Source organism: Vulpes lagopus, chromosome 4 (genome assembly GCF_018345385.1).
Source record: "Vulpes lagopus strain Blue_001 chromosome 4, ASM1834538v1, whole genome shotgun sequence".
Taxonomy (NCBI): Eukaryota; Metazoa; Chordata; class Mammalia; order Carnivora; family Canidae; genus Vulpes; species Vulpes lagopus.
This window is the reverse complement of record NC_054827.1, coordinates 117,766,481-117,788,756: the sequence shown is the minus strand read 5'-3', so window position 1 is coordinate 117,788,756 and position 22,276 is coordinate 117,766,481.

Below are 22,276 nucleotides of genomic sequence, written 5' to 3'. Positions count from 1 at the left end.
TCAGCTATTACATGAGCGAGGACTATCTATTATAATGCCAAGCCACTGAAAGCTTGGATTTTGTTGTTGTCATTGCTGCTGTTACAGCTGACATCATCATAACTAATATATACCCTTCAAATCCCTTCAGTGTTGTTTAACATTCTTTTCTTTCAGCCCTGCTAGCTTTATTAAGAAGCTGCACTACAACGAGATTCCATGGCTGCTCTTGTCACATTGTAATATGGCACAGTTACTCATGTCCATCTTTCCTACCAGCTTATACCTCGTCAGGGGAAGGTACAGGGTATTTCCTGATTCTGCATCTCCAGCCACTGGAACGGAGTGGCTCATCATTAGTGTTTGCAGAATTAACTTTTAGATTAGTAGGTTAAATTCTATCATGTTTACCAGTTTGCAAAGTGCTTTCCCTTTATTTAATTTCTGTTTATATCCCTATTTATTCAACATATATTTGCACAAAATTATTTTGCCCTCTGAGTGGAGAGACTATGGTAATGCAATTCTTATTATCCTGCTTTCACCAAAAGACAAAACAAAAACAAAAACCTTTGAGGTTCTGAGAATCTAAATTGTCAGGGTGGCCTGACTGAGTACAGACACCAAGGCCCACATGGTCTGGTGGTCAGGAACAATAATCTCTAACTGATTCCCACTTAGGTGTATGTGGTCAAAGTGCCCTAGTTAATGACTTGCCTTCTAATGTAGCAATGTTTTCTGCTTTTTGTTCTTTGAGAAATTATTAAAAGACTTCACTGCCTGATGGGGGATGAGAGGGATGTTGGTTCGTTCTGTCATCCTCAGGCCTGCTTCAGCCCAGCCTGAGCAAATGCCATTTCAGAAACCTGAGAAATTGTGTAAATTGTAGACAGAATTGCAGGAGAGCTACTGCCTGGTTTCCTGTCTGCTGGATGTAGTGCAGCAGCACTTACTCTGGAATCAATGAGAGAATTTAAGTCCAGAAAATTAAAATGCAATACTAAATCCCAAGGAGCAGCAGCCTTACACTGGCACCATCACTGTAACAGCTTATTGTCTGCCTATTCCATGGGCATTCACCTCTTATACCTCCCCGCACAGCCATGTGCTCCTGTTTTAGGACTGGGCACATGATTTAGTGCTGCCCAGTGAGATGTGAGGGGGCGTCTGTTGGGAATGTTCTATAAGAGAGAAAGTGAGACACAGGAGAGGGTGGCCCTTCTTTTTTTCCAGAGAATGTAGCCAGCTTTGGCTGTGACACTAGAACGGCTGAATCTGACTTAAAAATGAAGGTGCTGGGCAGAGAAGAGCAGAGCCAAAGACACAAAGAGGAGGACAGCTGGAGCCCCCAAGTGACACCCTTCAAGTCTGTCCTATTGATGGGCTTCCTGTTGTGTAAGATAAAAATCCTCTGGTCCGTTTGTTAGAATTACACCCTTACTCCCTTTATTCCCCTCATTCTAGGAGCTCTCTTGATGTTACTTTTTGGACCACAACTAATCAATATGATGGTATTCTTTGTCTCCTCCAGGCTACAGGCCATCAATTTCCAACTGGTTCTCAACCAAGGATATCAACTTTTAGATGCCTACAACTCTTTCCTCTTTCAGAAGTCTTTGAACAGACACCACCAGCCACCACCACCATCTCTCCTCAATAGTCAGCAACTGATGGACTCCGAAAATTTTCACAACACCCCCTAACAGCTTAAAGAAGTCAGGGCAGTCATCACCTCAATCCTCAATGATTCAGGGTCCAGTCACTTGAGTGGGGAATATCAGGCTATTAGTCAAGCATGAGCAAGAAGGGAGAAAGCAGATGTTGCCACACTCTCAGAACCACCCTGGAGTGTTAACAGCCAAATCTTCAGAGCCACCTCCCCACACTAACAGGACTGGAAAGGCCTTGTTACAGAAATGGCTCAAAAGTCACAAGGGGACTTCCAAGAGCTGAACATGAACACAAAAGGTGCAATTTGCCATTAAGGTCATAGCACAAACTCATAAATATAAAATACATAAATAAATATAATTATCACAGAATGCAACACAGCCAGGCACATACACAGAAGTCAAAATGTTATATAACCACCAGGTGTCAATCAAAAATGTCAGTCAAAGCCAAATTTACATACACAGAGAGCAGGCTTAAAAGAATGCAGCTAGAGCTTCTTGGGACCATTGCCACTCTTGCCCTGGTAATGGCCCGCTTTCTCTCTTGAACATGTACTATATTTATCTACTCAATAAATTCTATCTCCCCATTTTGGTCTCAGGGTCTCCAATTCTTTGGTGCACCTGGGACAAGAACCAAGCAGCCTAGTAACACATTAAGCCTTCTTGGGTGGATGTTACATTTACTTGCATCCGAGCACATTCAGAACAACCCACTGCCAGTGTTGCTTAGGAACTGAGTCTGGTTGAATATAACAGAAAACTAAATTAAAAGAAGCTTGAAGAAGATAGGAAACCATTTCTCTTCTATAACAGTAAGTCTGAGGTAGAGGATCTCTGACACTGGTTTGGTGGCTCAAGGATGTCAGGGCCAGGAGCTCTGAAATTATCTTGGCTTTTCCCTCATATTTACAAGATGAACACTTTCAACTCGAGCCATCATACCTGAGTTCCAAGAATTAGGGAGGGCCAGAAGGAGGAGGGTGTGATATCTATACCAGGAAAATAAAATCCTAGAAACTTTTTGCTTTTACAACAACTGGCTTCAAGGTGATGCTTTGATCCAAGCACAATGCCATGCTCAACAGCACTAGGGTTTCATTGATAAGAAAGAGAATGGCCATTGCATAGAAACACAGCATTTTCTGCTTCATCACTCTGTAACATTCAGGGCTGACTTCCCATTGAAACAAAGGCAATCAGGATCCTTAATTGGGATATCCAGAACACAGTCAAAGTAAGCAAGTACTGGCCAAAAGGTACTGTGCATGAGTGGTCTCTGATACCATAAAAAGTCCAACAAAGAAGAAATTTTGACAAAGGAGACACAAATAATGGATCTGGGCCATAAAGATCAGAGTTTAAAGGTGATCTTACTATGCACCACAAGAAGATTCTGAAAAGGAGATGGTGCTTTGCCTTAGCCTGGGAACTGTTGGGGATACAAACCAGTTGCAAGCACAGTTAGTCCTAGGTTTGCTGAAGTAGTAGTAGAAAGTCTGTCTGTATATGGAGGCAGGCACAGAAAGGCAGCTCCAAAAATGCCATTTGAATAATGTCACTCTCCTATTCAAGAACTGTTAGCCTGGTTCCAGATGGAAACTAAAGTTCACACATGCATCTTCCATTCTCTTGATTTTCTAATATACTGTGTAAAGACATGAGGAAGGTGCCATCAAACGCTAGGAAATGTATGTGAGTTATGTAGAATGCAACTGGTTTAGGGGAATCACCACTAACTGGTAGATAGCATCTGAAGAGAAGGTTCACTCAAGAAGCAAGTGAGAAGTGTCCCTAATAGACCTACAAACACCTAACCTGTAGTGGTAGGGTTTAAAGACAAGTGGAGTTGGAAGAGATGCACACTTGTTCCCATGAATTGTTTATGGACATGCCCCTGTGTTGGGCACAAAGTGGTTGTCTATATGTCTCATCTCTAGCCTTTCCCTGGAGCTAGTTGGCTATTAAGGAAAGCTGAGGTATAGCTTCAGTAGACATTAATGCCTGCATCAAGGGATGGTAGTCTGCCAATCAATTAGCTGCCTCAACCAGCACAGAAACCATTTTGCCCCAGTGTTCCCCACAGCATGACTCTGGTTGCCTCTCTACTTCCAAGTAGGCCCTAGCTTGATAAACAGCATCCCTTGGGATGCCTGGGTGGCTCAACCGTTGAGCGCCTTCCTTTGGCTCAGGGCATGATCCTGGGGTACCAGAATCAAGTCCCACACCGGGTTCCTTGCATGGAACTTGCTTCTCCCTCTACCTGTGTCTCTGCCTCTCTCTCTCTCTCTCTCTCTCTTTCTCTCTCTGTGTGTGTGTGTGTGTGTCTTATGGATAAATAAATAAAATCTTTTAAAATAAAATAAAAACAGCATCTCTCAACTTGTAGCAGCAAGAACTGAAATAGAACCACCATGGACAGTTAGAAGGGAGAAATCTGTGTACTCTCAGAAAAGTGCAAGGTCTCAGAGCTCAGAAAGAAAGGCCTTTGCATTCTTTCACAGCCTGTGCTCTGTGGGTGAGGAGGTGGTGAGTAAAGCAAGGGCATTTGTTACCAGCTAACACCCAACAATGGCAGTGGTGCTGTCCATATGTGGCTGGGGGTGCCCCAGTTAGCACTGAGACCCTACCAGAGGTAAAGAAAAGCAATTGTTCAGCACACCAGGGTAGATCTTATTGAAAATCTGCCTGTGGCTGTAACTTCCTGCCCACTCCCCCAATTCTTCACAGGTAAATGGACATCTAGTCTAACAACACAAAATACTATAATACAATATTTTCTGTCCCCAGTTTCTGAAGGTAAAATATCTGAAAAGGATCTACACAATTTTCAACAGCTTAAAACTCAATAATGCAAACCAAGTTACCTCTCTCTACCCAAATGAGAAAACATACCAGTCCCTGAACATATGAAAAGATTAAGGTATTAAGAAAAGGAATATATCAATATTTATTACTTTGAATGTCAATGGTCTAAGTGCACTAATTAAAAAGACTGTCACAGTGAATCAAAAAACAAGACCCAGCTATTTGATCTCTACAAAAAATAACACTTTAAGTGACGGGCACTGAGGGGGGGCACTTGATGGGATGAGCACTGGGTATTATCCTATATGTTGGCAAATCGTACTCCAATAAAAAATATACAAAAAATAAGTATAAAGACACATATCAATTAAAAGTAAATGGATGGGGGGCACCTGGGTGGATCAGTTGGTTGAGCATCTGACTCTCAATTTTGGCTCAGATCATAATCTTGGAGTCATGAGACTGAGCCCTGCATTGGGCTTCATGCTCAATGAGGAGTTTGCTGGAGATTCTCTCCCTCTGCCCCCCCACTCTGTTCACTTTCTTTTTCTAAAATAATAAATAATTCTTTAAAAAATAATAAAAACAGGATTCACAGCTGTCTCCTGGCTAATTTCTTTGATAGAAATCTCTTTGCCTTGGAAATTAGGTAACAGAGAAGCACTTCTTTCCAGTAACTGTGATAGCTTATGAGCCTCAGGTCCTGTCCCCGCCCCCTCCCAGTGTTTGCTTCTCGGACAGTGCCTCACCCACCCTCCTTAACTGAAATGCTCCTGCCCTTCCAAGAACTCCTCCTCCATTTCCTTTTTGAGATTTGCCACCATTCCCCCTATTCTCTGCTCTCCTATTTTTGGTTTCAAGCAAAGGAAGAAATGCTCCCTCTAATTTCACTCCAGCCCATTATAACCTGCTATCTTGGGGCAGCTTTTGATGTATGACATGCCACCCTTCTCAACTTGGTCTCCTCCAACACTGCTGTCTTTGTGTGGAGCCCTTCCCACAATCCCGACTCTGGTCATTTGTACCTTTCTCTTGTCATCTCTGTACACTACTTATACTCACTGTGGGTTGGGGGGAGCTAATTTTAAGCATGTTCAGTGGCAGCTCCCTGCCAGTTTCAGTGTCACTGTTAAAGTTTATCCAAAAGCAACTTCAGGGGTTTTCTTAAGGGGTAAAGGTCTTTTACCGAAGCTAACCCTTCCCCACATGTGGTAGAATGTGCTGTTCTATATCTACTCCTCAATAAAGCATGTTCTCTGCTCAAAAAAATAAATAAATAATAAAAACACAATGCTATTTACATTAATAATGACAAAATAAAATAATTAGGTATAAATCTAACAAAATACATAAAAGATCTATATAAGGAAAACTATAAAAGTCTGATGAGTGAAATGAAAGAACTAAACAAATGGAAAGATATTCCATGTTCATGGATAGGAAGACTCAATATTGTCTGGATGTCAGTTCTTCCAAAATTAATCTATAGATTCAATGCAATCCCAATGAAAATCCTAGCAAGTTATTTTATGGATATCAACAAGCTGATTCTCAAATTTATATGAAGAGGCAAAAGACTCAAAATAGCCAACACAATACTGAATGAGTAGAACAAAGTTGGAGAACTTGATGCTGCCTGACTTCAAGACTCACTACAAAGTGACAGTAACAAAAACACTGTGGTACTGGCAAAGAATAGACACATAGATCAACAGAACAGAATCAAGAGTCCAGAAGAAAACCCTATCAACACAGGCCCCTGATCTCTGACAAAGGAGCAAAGGCAGTACAACAGAGCAAAGACAGTCTCTTTAACAAAAGGTGCTGCAGCAACTGGACATCCACATGCAAAATGATGAATCTAGACACAGGCCTTACACTGTTCACAACAATCAATTCAAAATGAGTCATACGTCAAAATGTAAAATGCAAAACATCTAAAACTCTCAGAAGATAACATAGGAGAAAATCTAGATGACCTTGGGTGTCCTGATGCCTTTTTAGATACAACACCAAAGACACGATTCATGGGTGAAATAATGATTAACTAGATTTGCTTTCAAGTAAAAACTTCTGCTCTGGAAAGACAATATCAAGAGAATTAGAAGACAAGGCACAGACTGGGAGAAAATATTAGCAGAAGACACATCTGACAGAGGACTGCTATCCAAAATATACAAAGAACTCTCAAAACTCAAAAACAAGAAAACAAACCAGTTAAAAAGTGGCCCAAAGACTTTAATAGACACCCCACCAAAGAAGATATACAATGCCAACTAAGCATACCAAAAGATGCTCCATGTCATACATCATCAGGGAAATGCAAATTTAAACATCAGTGAGCTACCATCACACATCTAGAATGGCCAAAATCTGAAGCCCCAACACCACCAAATGCTGGGAGGATGTGGGACAACAGGCACTCTCATTCACTGATGGTGGTAATGTTGCACAGTGTGGCCACTTTGAGACAGTTTGGAAGCTTCTTACAAAAGTGAACATGCTCTTACATACAATCCCAGACAGTCATACTCCTTGGCATTTACACAAAAGGAGTTAAGACCCTTATGTCCATACAAAAACCTGCATGTGGATGTCTAGTCTTTTTTTTTTATTATTTTATTTATTTACTCATGAGGGACACAGAGACACAGGCAGAGGGAGAAGCAGGCTCCATGCAGGGAGCCTGACACAGGACTCGATCCCGGCTCCCCAGGATCACACCCTGGGCTGAAGGTGGTGCTAAACCGCTGAGCCACCCAGGCTGCTGCACGTGGATGTCTACAGAAGCTTTGTTCATAATCACCAAAACTTGGAAGCATCAAAGATGTCCTTCAGTAAGTGAATGGATTAATAAACTGTCTACGTCCGAACAATGGGATATCATTCAGCACTAAAAACAGATGAGCTATCAGGATGAAAAGACATGGAGGATCCTTACATGCATATTACTAAGTAAAAGAAATCATACAGAAAAGACCAATATTCTGTGATTCCAATAAAATTGACATTCTGGAAAAAGCAAAACTATGTAGACAATGAACAGATCAGTGATTGCCAGAAGTGGAGGTGAAGGCAGAACATAGAGGATTTTTAGGGTGATGAAAATATTCTACGGTAAAATGATGGATATATGTCATTATACATTTGTCTAAACCCATAGAATGTACAACACCAAGAGTAAACCCTAAGATAAACTACAGATCGTGGGTGATTAGCTTATGAATATCTAATTGCCCCAGCACCAGTTGTCCAATAGACTATCCCTTCCCCCAACAACTGCTTTTGCACCTTTGTAAAAAAATAAATAAATATGCTATAGATATAAAGATTAACTTCTGGACCTGTTCAGTTGACCTATGTGTCTATCAGATATAGACATATAAAGATTAATTTCTTAGTCCTGTTCAGTTGACCTATATGTCTATCCTGATTCTAGTATCACACTATCTTCATAACAATCACTTTACAGGAAGTTTTGAAATCAGGAAATAAAAAACTCTCCAACTTTGTTCTTTTTCAAAATTGTTTTGGTTATTCTAAGTGTTTTTGCATTTCCATATAAATTTTAGGATCTTCTTACGAACTTCTGAAAAAAATCTGGAATTTTGATGTGGATTATACTGAGGGAGATAAGTGTCATCTAACATATTAAGTGTTTCAATTCATAGACATGGAATGTCTTTTCATTGATGTAGATTTTATTTCTTTCTCAGCTGCATTTTGTCATTTTAGTGTACAAATCTTGCACTTCTTTTATTATATTCCTATTATATCACATATAATATGTTATACTATATACATATTACTTAATAGATATATAATTATATAAATTATATAATCCTAAATTATGAATTTATTTCTAAATTTATTCTTTTTATGCTGTTGTAAATTGAATTGCATACTTAATCTCTTTTTTATTTATATTTTATGATTCTATTCTGTCTCCACTATTGACTTATTATTTCTATATCTTTTTAATATTTTGTTTAAACAAATTTAAGATTTCTAGTGATTCCTCTACAATTTACAATACACATCTGAGTTCAAGTCTAACTTCAAATAATACGATACAGCTGCATGTGTAATTTAAGACTTTTACAATGTTATACTCCCAATTTCTCCTCACATCTTTTGTGCTATTCTTATACATTTTTATTTTATGTATATCATAAACACACAATACATTTCTACTATTTTTGCTTTAGATATCAATTATCTCTTAGAGAAAATGAATTATATATTTTCTCTCATTGAATCCATTTCTAATGCTCTTCATTGCTTTGGATAGATTCAAGTTTCTGTCCGGTACTGATATCATATTCCTTGGTGAAGAAATTTCTTGGCATTTCTTGTAGTTCAAGTATCCTGAAAATGAATCCTCTTGGTTTTCTTCTATGAGGAAGTCTTTATTTTCCTTTCATTTTTAAAAGATATTTTGCTAGGTATAGCATTCTGCATTGACAATATTTTTTTTCCTTTCAGCACTAAAAGACACCACTCCACTGTTCTCTGACTTACATATTTTCTGATAAGAAATTAGCTTTAATGATTATCTTTGTACAAATATCTTCTTTATGTAATGTGTCTTTTTCCTCTGACTGCCTTGAAGATTTTGTCCTGGCCTTCAATTTCAGAGTTTGAACATAATATACCAAATGGTTTTGTTTTCTTTTACTTGGTGGTCTCTTAACTTTCCAGATCTGGTATTTTTATATATTGTTTTTTTTTAATAATAAATTTATTTTTTATTGGTGTTCAATTTGCCAACATACAGAATAACATCCAGTGCTCATCCCATCAAGTGCCTCCCTCAGTGCCTGCCACCCATTCACCCCCCACCCTCCTCCCCTTCCACCACCCCTAGTTCGTTTCCCAGAGTTAGGAGTCTTCCATGTTCTGTCTCCCCTTCTGATATTTCCTACCCATTTCTTCTCCCTTCCCCTCTATTCCCTTTCACTATTATTTATATTCACCAAATGAATGAGACCATATAATGTTTGTCCTTCTTCGATTGACTTATTTCACTCAACATAATACCCTCCAGTTCCATCCACATCGAAGCAAATGGTGGGTATTTGTCAGAATTAATATTGTGAAAATGTCAATGTTACCCAGGGCAATTTACACGTTTAATGCAATCCCTATCAAAATACCATGGACTTTCTTCAGAGAGTTAGAACAAATTATTTTAAGATTTGTGTGGAATCAGAAAAGACCCTGAATAGGCAGGGGAATTTTAAAAAAGAAAACCATAGCTGGGGGCATCACAATGCCAGATTTCAGGTTGTACTAGAAAGCTGTGGTCATCAAGACGGTGTGGTACTGGCACAAAAACAGACACACAGATCAATGGAACAGAATAGAGAATCCAGAAGTGGACCTTCAACTTTATGGTCAACTAATATTCGATAAAGGAGGAAAGACTATCCACTGGAAGAAAGACAGTCTCTTCAATAAATGGTGCTGGGAAAATTGGACATCCACATGCAGAAGAATGAAACTAGACCACTCTCTTTCACCATACACAAAGATAAACTCAAAATGGATGAAATATCTAAAGGTGAGACAAGATTCCATCAAAATCCTAGAGGAGAACACAGGCAACATTCTTTTTGAACTCAGCCACAGTAACTTCTTGCAAGATACATCCACGAAGGCAAAAGAAATGAAAGCAAAAATGAACTATTGGGACTTCACCAAGATAAGAAGCTTTTGCACAGCAGAGTTTACAGTCAACAAAACTAAAAGACAACCTACAGAATGGGAGAAATATTTGCAAATGACATATCTATTGTTAAATTTGAAAATTTCTTGTCATCATTTTTTCTACCCCACTGTGTTTTTCCTCCCAGTCTGGGAATCAAATTGCATGTATGTTGGACTAATATTGTCCAGTGGTATGCTGGTCAATGTGTAACAATGTGCTCTCTATGGGAGAAAAAGTCCTAATTTGTGGCATTTGCTGAATTCATTGGTATAAATAACTGCACTCACGTGAATCTCAACCCAGTTCTTGGTCACTGAACAAAGAGTAGGAAAGAGATGTGTATAATTGGCTTTCATTAGCTAATGCAAGGCAGCTGTAGTACACCACTGATGCTGTTGCACAGGTCTTGGATGCTCTGTTTTGCCCTTCACAGCATTCTTTCCCTTTTTATTCATTTGGGTAATTTCTTTTAGCCTATCTTCAGATTCAGTGATTATTTTCTTGGCTAGGTTGAGTCTATGAATGAGCCCAAGGCGTTCTTCATCCTTGTTATGATGTTTTTCAATTCTCCCATTTTCACTACATATCTCCTACTGATGAATTTCTCAGATTAAATCACTCATCAGCTCATGCATGTTGCCCATCTTTTCCATTAAACCTTTAACACATTAATCATTGTTATCGTAAGTCTCCTGTGTGACAGTGCCAGCTTCTCTGTCATACAATCCTGGTTTGTTTGACTTGCCTCTTGACAGCATTTTTTTCTTGTTTCTTTGAATGCCTCAGATTTCCATTGAAAGCTGGTCATCTTGTGTAGGACAGTAGAAAATAAAAAGAATAATTGCTGTGGCTGGAAGCTCCTTTCTTTCTGCTAGGCATTTAACGTGGGGTTTGGATCAATATGGCCAAGGGTGAAATAGCTTTGGAATTTATTGGCTGTGGGTATTCTCAGTACACTACAGCCTTCAGAATTCTTCAACGTGACTTTTTTTGTTTAGAGTAAGGATGCCAGAGGGTTTTTCTTTTTTTTTTTTAGACTTTTTTTGTTTAGAGTAAGCATGCCAGAGGGTTTTTCTTAATGTATACTTCATCCTTAAAGTCTTCCCTTTGCACTGAATCTGAGAGACATTCTCTTTGCATGACCTCTCCCAGCAATCACCATGTTACTCGACCCCTCTTGGCCTGATAGGGGAGGGCAGGGTTGTCAGTGTCCCAAGTAAGCTTCACTGGTGGCAGGCACAGTATCAGCATCCCTGGGTCTCAAAGGTAGGACAGTGATCCCGCCCAACTTTGAACTGAGCTGTAGACTCAGCATATTTTCCTATTTCTTCCTTGGATGCAATAGGCTCTTTCTGTCCCTTTCCAGAGCTTTAGTGGGTCTTTACCCATTGCATCTAGTGCCCTTTGCTTGTCCTGCAAGCTTTGAGGCTTTTACCCCACAGAGGAAATATGTTTCTCCCTCCTCTGGGACTGCACCGCAAAGGACACTTTCTCAGGACTCTCCCTCTGCCCCCATCCTTTTTGAGAGCACTTGCTAAAGTCCTTGGAGAAGAGCTTTGAGTGGGTGTGAATTCCTCTGTATCTTTGGCTCCCAGGAGTTCCATATTCTCTCACTAACTTGTACTCTATTTTCACGTCTTGTTCAAAATTTTAGCTGAATCCTTACAGACATCCAGAAGCACTTGCTGTAAGTAAGGATAAGCTGATGTCTCCTCAGTGATGTCTATCTTTCCTTAGATTCCAAGTTAGTCACTTGACCTGCACCTGTTCCCTGATGGATTCAGAAAAAGGTGTGTATTTGTAGGTTTTTAAATATTGTGTCGATTATAAGGGTGGAAATTATTCTCTTTCCAGCTTTCTACATCACAGACAGAAGCCAAGAGTCCCAACTCTGAATTATTTTAAAGTGATAATATACTGTATTCAATTCCACAACAATACATTTCAAAATCTCACTGGAAAGTATGTATTTCTTTAAATCTTATTTTCAACTTAAAATCATAAGAAACATTTTGCTGTTATTATCAAGTACTGGAGATAGGTGACCACTCTCAGTGGGATACAAATGTGAATTCTTTCTCTCGGACTGCAGTGGTCTTCACTTTTGCCTTGTTGACATCATCAACGTGACATCCAGGGCGAAATCCATAGCTTTTTGGTCACTTTTTAGGCAATTAAAAAAGAAAAGTTCAGTCTTATTTGAAACTTCAAGTTCTTGGGATCCTATCCCGTCTTCCTGTTGGCTGTGCTGACGGACCTCCCATGTGCAGGCGCTCAGTGCTGGATCTCAGGGGAACCCACCGTGAATTCTGCAGAAGGGCGCTCCCCACTGCACCATGGCCCGATATGGGAGATGAACTCCAGCCTGCCGTCTTCTGATCCATACTCAGCTTCTCCCATACACTAGCCCCCCAATGCTTCTTCCTGCTGGGTCCCTTTACCCTTTCCCTCTTGAGCAAGGAACCAGTAAAAAGTCCAAGTCCAACTGCTTCCCCAGTGTCCTGCCCACAAGGAACAGACTCATCCTGGATGGAGCCATGACCCCCTCCTCCCTGCTCTGAAGTGCATGGAGGGGAAGTCAGCCAGCCTCCAGTATAGCGGCTGTCCACCCAGGGATGACATCCTAGTGCCTCCTACTCCCGGGGGACGCCTATTTCTGAAGACACTTGTGTCGAGCCTCCTCCCTTGGCATAAAGGCACGAGGCCGACGCATTCTTGCATTCCCAGGTTTCTGCTCCGTGGTGTGTCTGACATGGGGAGGCATCCTTTTGTTAGTGCTCCCATCCTCTACATGACAAAAATCACTTTCACAGTAATAAACAATTAATTAATAATAAGCAAGTAAATAAATTTATAAAAATAAGTAAGTGAATAAACATGCAATAAAACAAATAACAATAGCCAGAAAATAAATGCTGACAAGAAAAATGTTCACTGAGTTCATATTTATAATCATGCCATAAAAAATAAAATAAATATTAAAGCATAAAAAAGTTCAAAAGCACTTGGTTAATACTTTTTAATGAAATTAGCCCATTTTTTTTTAAAAGCAAGTGAATTCTTTTTTTTTTTTTAATTTTTATTTATTTATGATAGTCAGAGAGAGAGAGAGGCAGAGACACAGGCAGAGGGAGAAGCAGGCTCCACGCACCGGGAGCCCGACGTGGGATTCGATCCCGGGTCTCCAGGATCGCGCCCTGGGTCAAAGGCAGGCGCCAAACCGCTGCGCCACCCAGGGATCCCAGCCCATTTTTTTAAAGAAACTATAGAATTTTATTTTTTTAAATTTATTTATTTATTTATTTATTCATGAGACAGAGAGAGACAGAGAGAGAGGCAGAGACACAGGAGGAGGGAGAAGCAGGCTCCCTGATGGAAGCTCGACATGGGACTCCATCCCAGGACTCCAGGATCACACCCTGGGCCAAAGGCAGGAGCCAAACTATTGAGCCATCCAGGGATCCCCAATTAGTCCATTTTTAAAAAGGAAACTTAATACCTATATATTGGACTCTCTCAGCCATGAATAGTAACATCACAGTTCCTACTTTTAAGGTTTAATTTCTGCAAATTTGTCAATGACTTCTAAAGATTAACCTTCTTTGCACGTTCACATTTAACAAACAGTGCAGCCAGATTTTTCATACAATTTTGCTAGTAGGTGATAAAAGAACTTTTTATAAATTCTAATTTCAAAAAGTCTGTTTCACATGAAGCAACAGATATGTAAGTAGAAAATATTAAGTCTACATGTGCCAAATTCATTTTTAAAAACCCAGTAAGTTCCAAAAATCAAAATCATGTCCGTATTTTTGTTTCTTTGGGACCGACTCTAGAGGTGCTCAAATTGAGAACTTCATTAGGAGATTTTTCATGAAAATAGCTTCACCAAAAATCTCCATGTAAAGGTCTGTTGTGTTTGGTAAACACTGCAGTTCTGCTGCTGCTGCCTGACCCGGAGACAATGGCTGCACGCTCTGTGGTGACACACTGGCCCTGGGGCTGCACCAGGGGTCTGGCCCCCTGTCCTGGCCCTTGGGGACCCGGGAGTGGACGTTGCCGTGCTGTCATGGATCTGTCTTTTGAGTCGCCGTGCAAGCACGGATCTGCAGAGAGCAGGGGTGCAGACACCAGCTGTCCCCGAAACAGGCTCCGACAACCCGGATCTGTCGGAACTCGCCGTCCAGCTGGGCGAGGGCTCGGCCACTTCCAGGTGGAACAGTGTGTCGGGAGAAGGCAGGTCAGCCCAAGTGCACACACACGGATAGACTCAGTCCCTGCCCCGTTCCGACGGAGACAGAACGGATCCGAGCAGGACGCTTTGGTCGCCGACACTTCCCAATGCACAGCGTGTAAGGACAGCAAAAAGCAGACACTTCAGGTGGCGGCCCACGGTGGCCACAGCGCGGGGCCGGGGTGGGTCCTACTGCCCGGGGCTGGCACACGAGGCGACACAGGGACACCGACAGCCGTGAGCAGGAGTTCTAGAGCAACACGCAGCCTAGCCTGTCCATCCATTCCCGCCACCTCCCCGTCTCTGGAGTAACTTCAGAGAAGGAGACCACAGCCGGCACCATCCCCTGACCCCCCAGCAGCTCCCCACAACCAGGACAGTGCCCACATTCCTTAGAGGGGGTGCAGCGGGGATGGAGGACAGGAGCTCACACCCACGGGAAAGTTCCCGCACCAGCCACGCTGCATGAGTTCTTTTTTTTTTTTTTTAATTTTTTATTTATTTATGATAGTCACAGAGAGAGAGAGAGAGAGGCAGAGACACAGGCAGAGGGAGAAGCAGGCTCCATGCACCGGGAGCCCGATGTGGGATTCGATCCCGGGTCTCCAAGATCGCGCCCTGGGCCAAAGGCAGGCGCCAAACCGCTGCGCCACCCAGGGATCCCCTGCATGAGTTCTTTTACTTAAACCCCATGACTCCCTTGAGAGGCAAGTATTATTATCCCATTTTTTCAACTGAGGAAAAGCAGGTGCACAGAGCACAATAAAGACCCAGCAGCACATAGCCAGACGTGCAGCTCTGGGATCCAAACGTGATTCTAGATCCAAGAGTGAACCCTGGGTCTGCATCGGCTCCCAAGGCCCAGCTGGTCCCACGACACTTGGAACCTGCTCCTGGGGCAAGCCTTCCTCTGCTGTGAGCTGGAGCTCCCCAGCAGGGCTGCACCCTGGAGTCACCCGGGAAGCTCTGCACAGACGCAGGGGAGAGGGGACCAGAGATAGCCATTGTTTTCAGGTGAATGTGCAGCTGAGACTGAGAACCGCTGCTCTAGAGCCCATCTGCCACCTCTCTCTGCCTCCTCGCCCCCTACTCTACTCTAACCCCACTGAAACGTGGGTAGCTCTTCCACACGGAGTGTGTCTGCTCACACCACAGGGCCTTTGCACTTGCTGATTAGTGACTTCTCTGTCTGCCCCTCCCATATGACTCAGCCCGGGATCACCTCTTCTGTGGTCTTTCCCAAGAGCCTCTGGCACCATTTGGGCTGCTTCACCTCTCAGACCCGTTGTGCACAAATCTGCCACTGTCATTACCTGGAGCTACCTGTATGGTCATTGTCATACCTTCCCTTTGAGAATCTGAGCCCCGTGAGGACACAGGTGGGCCTTCTCCTCCGTATTCTCCATCGCAGGATGCCATCCATGAGAGGTAGCAGGACCTCGGGTGTAGTTGTTAAATTCATATGTTCTGCTTTCATATTAATAAAAGCTACCACCGGGCAAGGAAGCTTGCCTACTTGTTCTCTGATTCGGCTATTTGCACACATGTCAGCTTGAGCTCGAAACTGCATGGGTCACATCTGGGTTCCTTCACTGACCAGGTGACTGCCATCCAGAGTTTGGTCCTGACATACAGAGAACAGCAAAGTAGTTGCAGGAGAAGGCTAGCCTTGCAGACTCACCCCCTTCAAGGGCCAGCTCAGCGGCCAGCTCGGGGGCCAGCTTGGGGGCCAGCTCAGGGGGCCAGCTCAGCAGCCAGCTCAGGGGCCAGCTCAGGGCCAGCTCAGGGACCAGCTCAGCAGCCAGCTCAGAGGCCAACTGAGGGGCCAGCTCAGGGGCCAGCTCAGGGGCCGGCTCAGGGGCCAGCTCGGGGCCAGCTCGGGCCAGCTCAGGGCCAGCTCAGGGCCAGCTCAGGGGCCAGCTCAGCGGCCAACTCAGGGGCCAGCTCAGGGGCCGGCTCAGGGGCCAGCTCTGGGCCTGGCTCAGGGGCAGCACAAGGGGCCAGCTCAGCAGCCAGCTCAGGGGCCAGCTCAGCAGCCAGCTCAGGAGCCAGCTCAGGGGCTGGCTCATGGCCAACTCAGGGGCCAGCTCAGAGGCCAGCTTAGCGGCCAGCTCAGGGGTCAGCTTAGCGGCCAGCTCAGGGGCCGGCTCAGGGGCCAGCTCAGGGGCCAGCTCAGGGGCCAGCTCAGCGGCCAGCTTAGGGGCCAGCTCAGCGGCCAGCTCAGGGGCTGGCTCAGGGGCCAACTCAGGGGCCAGCTCAGCGGCCAGCTTAGGGGCCAGCTCAGCGGCCAGCTCAGGGGCTGGCTCAGGGGCCAACTCAGGGGCCAGCTCAGCGGCCAGCTTAGGGGCCAGCTCAGCGGCCAGCTCAGGGGCTGGCTCAGGGGCCAAATCAGGGGCCAGCTCAGAGGCCAGCTCAGCAGCCAGTTCAGGGCCAGCTTGGGAGCCAGTTCAGGGGCTAGCTCAGGGGTTGGCTCAAGGGCCAGCTTGAGGACCAGCTCAGGGGCCAGCGCAGCAGCCAGCTTGGGGACCAGCTCAGCAGTCAGATTAGGAGCCAGCTCGGGGGCCAGCTTGAGGGCCAGCTCAGGGGCCAGCTCAGGAACCAGTTTGGGAGCCAGCTTGGGGACCAGCCTGGGGGCCAGCTCAGCAGCCAGCTCATGGGCCAGCTTGGGAACCAACTTGGGGGCTGGCTAGGTGGCCAGCTCAGCAGCCAGCTCAGGGGCCACCTCAGGGGCCAGCTCAGGGATCAGCTTGGGGCCCAGCTCAGAGGCTGGCTCAGGGGTCCAGATCAGAGGCCGGCTCGAGGGCCAGCTCAGGGGCCAGCTCAGCAGTCAGCTTGGGGACCAGGTCAGCAGCCAGTTCAGGGGTCAGCTTGGGGGCCAGCTCAGGGGCCAGCTTGAGGGTCAGCTCAGCAGCCAGCTCAGGTGCAGCTCGGGGGCCAGCTCAGAGGCCAGCTCAGGGACCAGTTCAGTGGCAAGCTCAGCGGTCAGCTTGGGGACTTGGGGACCAGCTCAGTAGCCAGCTTAGGAGCCAGCTCGGGGGCCAGCTAGGGGGCCAGCTCAGGGGTCAGCTCAGGGGCCAGCTCAGAGGCCAGCCTGCGGGCCAACTTAGGGGCCTGCTCAGTGGCCACCTCAGGAACCAGCTCTGGGACCAGCTCAGTGGTCAGCTTGGGGGCTGGCTTGAAGGCCAGCCCAGTGCCAGCTAGCAGGCTGCAGCCATCCTGGTCCCATATCCGAGGTCCCAGCCAGGCCCTCCCATGCTGGCCTGTTCCCTGGGCTCCTGCCACTCATTCACTCCAGTCTGGGAAACATCTGATTGTGAGGCTCACAATCCCCAGATGTATTCTGACCTGGATTGGGGCCCAGGGACCCTCAAGAGTGGAGAGTGGAGCTGACACCCCCTACCTGTGGGCCAGGCTCACACCCTCCTTCGAGCTTCTCAGCCACTCTTAAATGTGACATTACTGTCCTTATTTCACAAATGAAGAACCAGAAGCAGGGGGAACACAGGACTTGTCCCACATCACACAGCTAATCAGAGACAGAGCAAAGGTCCAAGACCAGGTACCCTCCCTTCACCTGGTGCTACCTGATACACCGAGGGCACACCCTAGGAGTCCCATGGGGGCTTCTCAACTCCGCACCACTGACCCCAGTGGCCAGACACTGTCCTGGGCCACTGGAGGATGCTCAGCAGCATTGCTAGCCTCCACCTGCTAGACACCAGTGGCACCTCCTCGATGTGTGGCAAGAACATGACTCTAGAAATGGCCCACTCATCCCTGGGGACACAATCACCCCAGGTATTTGCAAGTCTGAGGATGGGACCCCTCCCAGTCACAGCTGCTCCTTGCAAACAACTACAGCTGAGTCTGGTAAGTTTATGGGGGAGGAAGGAGGGCATGTGGGAAGGATCCTGGACAGCACAGAGTCACGGGGATTCTGAATCAAGGTTCAGAAGAAAGGAGATGGACCAGGGAGGCCAGGCTGCCAAATCGCATCATGGGAAAACTTCATTCATTCCTTCCACAAATATTTAACTCAACAGCTCCGGACTGAGTGCCTGGTGCATGCCGGGTACTCTGGACACCTCAGCAAACAAAACAGTCAGAAGTACTCATGCCCGCACTCCAGGTGGGAATAAGCAGTAAATATAAAATGATAAGCAAATAACACAGTATGTTAAACGATGGCAAACGTAGCCTTTTGAAAATGCAGAGCAAGTTACAGGGGCAAGAGGTGCTGGGAGTAAGTTTGCCAGCCGGGCCTCCAAAACTAAGAGTCCAGCCAAGCCCTGACCTCCCACCCAGGTCACTGCCCATGAGGGCCACTCGAGTCACTGCAACCCAGAGATGCTGGAGGTCGAGGTCAGGGGAATGAATCTGTTTCCTCCTTCTCTGCCTGCATAGCTCCAGCCTCATAATCTCTGGCAGGAGTAGGTGCTTAGATAAGCCTGGGTCACATGACCCACTGCACCCCAGCGCCCAGGACACAGGACAGCAAGCATCTGGCCATTTGGTCGTCTGTAGTAGGAAGTAAGCTCCCTATCCCCCTCGGACACCACACAAGATGCCCAGCAGGAACAGTAAAAGGGTGTCCAGCATGAGGACAGAAACAAGAAACCAGGCCAGTGGCAGGGCAGGCAAGAGGAACGGGGTACAGACGCCAGCGCACATTAGCAGCATGTTGCGGAGATAAGACTCACATAAAAGACTCTGGTTTCAGAGGCCAGCTCGGTTGAGCCCATTATGTGTCTTCTCGTAAACAGATCCTTTTTTAAAAAACCAACAAACTGTAAATAATTCTGTACAAACTCGGTTTCCACTTCAATGAGTCCGTGTTCAGTAAAGTCTGATGGAGAAAAACGAGCCATTTACATCGCTGTTTCCGTGAGCAGAGCCATGCGTCCTATTGAGCCACGTAGGACAGCAGCGAGGGCGCAGGGGGTCACCGTCTGGAACACAGTGTCCCTCTCCTGTGGGTAGGAAATACCTCCTCTGGCTGTTTGCCTCAACACACAGCCCTGATTCATCCCATAATTACTGTCAAGGCGCAGTTCAGTCGTGTAGGTAACACAACAAAACATTTAAATCAGCAGAGAAATAAGCATTTGTGTTTCTTCCCTAGCAGTCCCTCCTGTTAGGAGCCATCAGCATGAATCATTTATGAGACGTTCACACCGGCCACGCACAGTCACAGCCATCCCCCTGCATGTGGCAGCATCTACAAGGACTGGCAGGAAGCTCAGCCCTATGGACACTCAGGATTTGAATCCTGCCGGTGGAGACGCTGGGGCAGCTGGCCCTTCTTCAGCAGAGTCGTGAGGCTCACACAGAACTTGGAAGTGTCCTCGTGGAGTGTGGGGCCCATTCCCATCTCACGGGAGAGAAACGAGGCCAGAGAGACATAAGGACACATGGCAAAGCCAGGCCTTCCTGCCTCCTCTGCTGGCCCGAGAGGTGGAGGCATCTGACCTATTAGGATGAGCAGGCCCCAGGACCGCTCCGTCCAACGCAAACAGAACACAAGCCATAGGTATAATTTAATTTTCCAGTAGCCACATGTTTTTTTTAAAAAGTAAAAGAACAGGTGAACCTAGTACTAATATGTATTTTGTCTAAGTCAATATGTCCAGAATATTACCACGTCCATGTGTAAGAGGGTGCACAACCCTTCCTTCACACTCCGTCCTGGGGCTTCGGTTTACAGCACATCTCAGGCAGGAGCGGCCGCGCGTGCTAGTGGCGACCATGCAAGGCGGCGTTGTGGCTGTTTTAATGTTCCATCTGGAAAGTTCCTCCTCTGATTAGCTAATCAGCTCTCAAAACATCTTTAAGAGTTGGCACAATGGGAAAAATCAATCAAATATTTGGAAATCAAATCTTTAGCTTAGGCATGTGGAAAAGTTTCCAGCAAAGAGGAGTGCATCCCTCTCTCTGGGATTTTAAGGAACAACCCAACTCCACAAATGGCCTGGGAGTGCCAACCACGAGCCGGGTACCCAACTGGCCTCTGGGGAGACAGGCTCGACCCGGCCTCGCAGCTCCCGCCCCTCGATAGAGGAGCGGCCTGTGTGGGGCGCGCTGCCAAGGCTGGGCGTGGAGAGCAGCACATGCCGCCCTGTGGCTGTCACACTGCTCCGGGAAGCCGGTGGCCGCATGAAAGGGAACAGGGCCATCCTTCCTCCTCCAGTGTCTGACCCGATTGGGAGACGCACGGAAATCAGATGGGCATCGCTGTGTCAGTCTAACAGTTGCTAGCTAGGCCCAAGGACGAAACAGGTTGTCTGCTCCTTCCCCAGGACTTAGGTGTCCTCCTGGTCATGGCCTCCACGGCTGGACACCTCCCTGTGGGCGTGTGACATGGAGCAGGCCCCGTTCAAGAACTCTTACAGCCTGCCAGGGGAAGCCAGCCTGGGGCCAGGGACGGGGACTTGGCTCTGCAGAGGCAGCACCTGTTCTACCTCCCCGACCCCTCTGCAAGTCCAGGTTCCCAGGTTCCCAGGTCACGGGCTGGCCAGGAGCCCCCGCAGACGGCGTGCTGGCTCCTCTTGCACCCCACCGCGTCTACTTCTCTGGCTGTGGCCCTGAAGCATGTGGCGAGGCAGGAGCGTGAGGTCCCCTGTGAAATGGGACGGCCTGCTCCCTCTCCCTGGGCAGACCCCACTCTGCAGACACCAGCCTCTGCTTTGGGACCAGTGGCAGGCTGCTGAGCTTTTGCCCTAAAAATACCTAGAAGTGGACCCACCCAACATATATTAGCTAAAGGCCATTCTGAACTATAGGCCAAAAAGGCACACACTGTTCTAGTTCTAGTTTTGAATTCTCCCGAGACACTGCTGTGTCAGCAGACGATCTAGGAGAGACCCTGTGGCCTTCCGTCCTCAAGCTGGAAGAGAAACCCTGTTCTGTCCTGTGGATGTGGGCTGGTCTGTGCTGCTTGTCTCGAGGTCCCAGCCAGTGAGCACGTGCCCAAGTGGAGGAAAGCCGGCATCCAGTGTGCAGCGTGCTCCCAAGTCCTCCTCCTCCCCAACCAGGCAGGAAGCCGGTGGCCTCTCAGCCCCAGGCTCCCTGAGGAGAGGCCAGGCCTTCTGCCACATGCCTGCCTTTCAGCTTGGAATGTCCCCTGCCTTGCTTAAGCTCCAATGGGAGTGAGAAAATCCACCAATCTGGTTCCTGTTTCACTGCAGTTGGATTTCTCTGGACGCCAGTCCCTTAACCAGAACTAAGAAAGAAGATGATGGTAGAAAATGACCAAGAAATGCACTGACCTTGTGCCTCTGCACCAGCAGCACAGACACAGTAAACCCCGGGGTTTGGTGTGTGGGCCCCAGCCTTGTGCCCCGGAGACCTTCTTGCCCTGCTCTGTCATCCAGGAAGAAGATAGGGACTGCCCTCCTGTAGCAGCAGCCCTCAACAACCAGCATGCTCAGACCCAGGGCGGGGACCCAGGGAATGCTGGGTTTGCAGGTGCCTCCTCACTCAGACTCCAGGGCAGGGACCCCAGGGAACCCCAGAGACAGTAGCGGCTTCCTTAGAGGGAACTCTCCCTGACACCTAGTGAGGGACACCCTCCCGAAGCCAAGAATACACACCTGCAGGCTGAGGTCGGGCCCCAGGCTAGCCCATCGGGCCCCAAGGTAGCCCATCAGGCCCCAGGCTAGCCCATCAGGCCCCAGACTAGTCCATCAGGCCCCAGGCTAGCCCATCGGACCCCAAGGTGGCCCATCAGGCCCCAGGCTAGCCAATCGGGCTCCAAGGTGAGCACAAGGCAGAGTCTTGCTGGGGTAACTGACCACAAGGTGTCCTCGTACTAAAGAAACCTGTCCAGTGAGCATCTACTTGAACCTGCTGCACACCTAGGGATGTCAGCCAGGA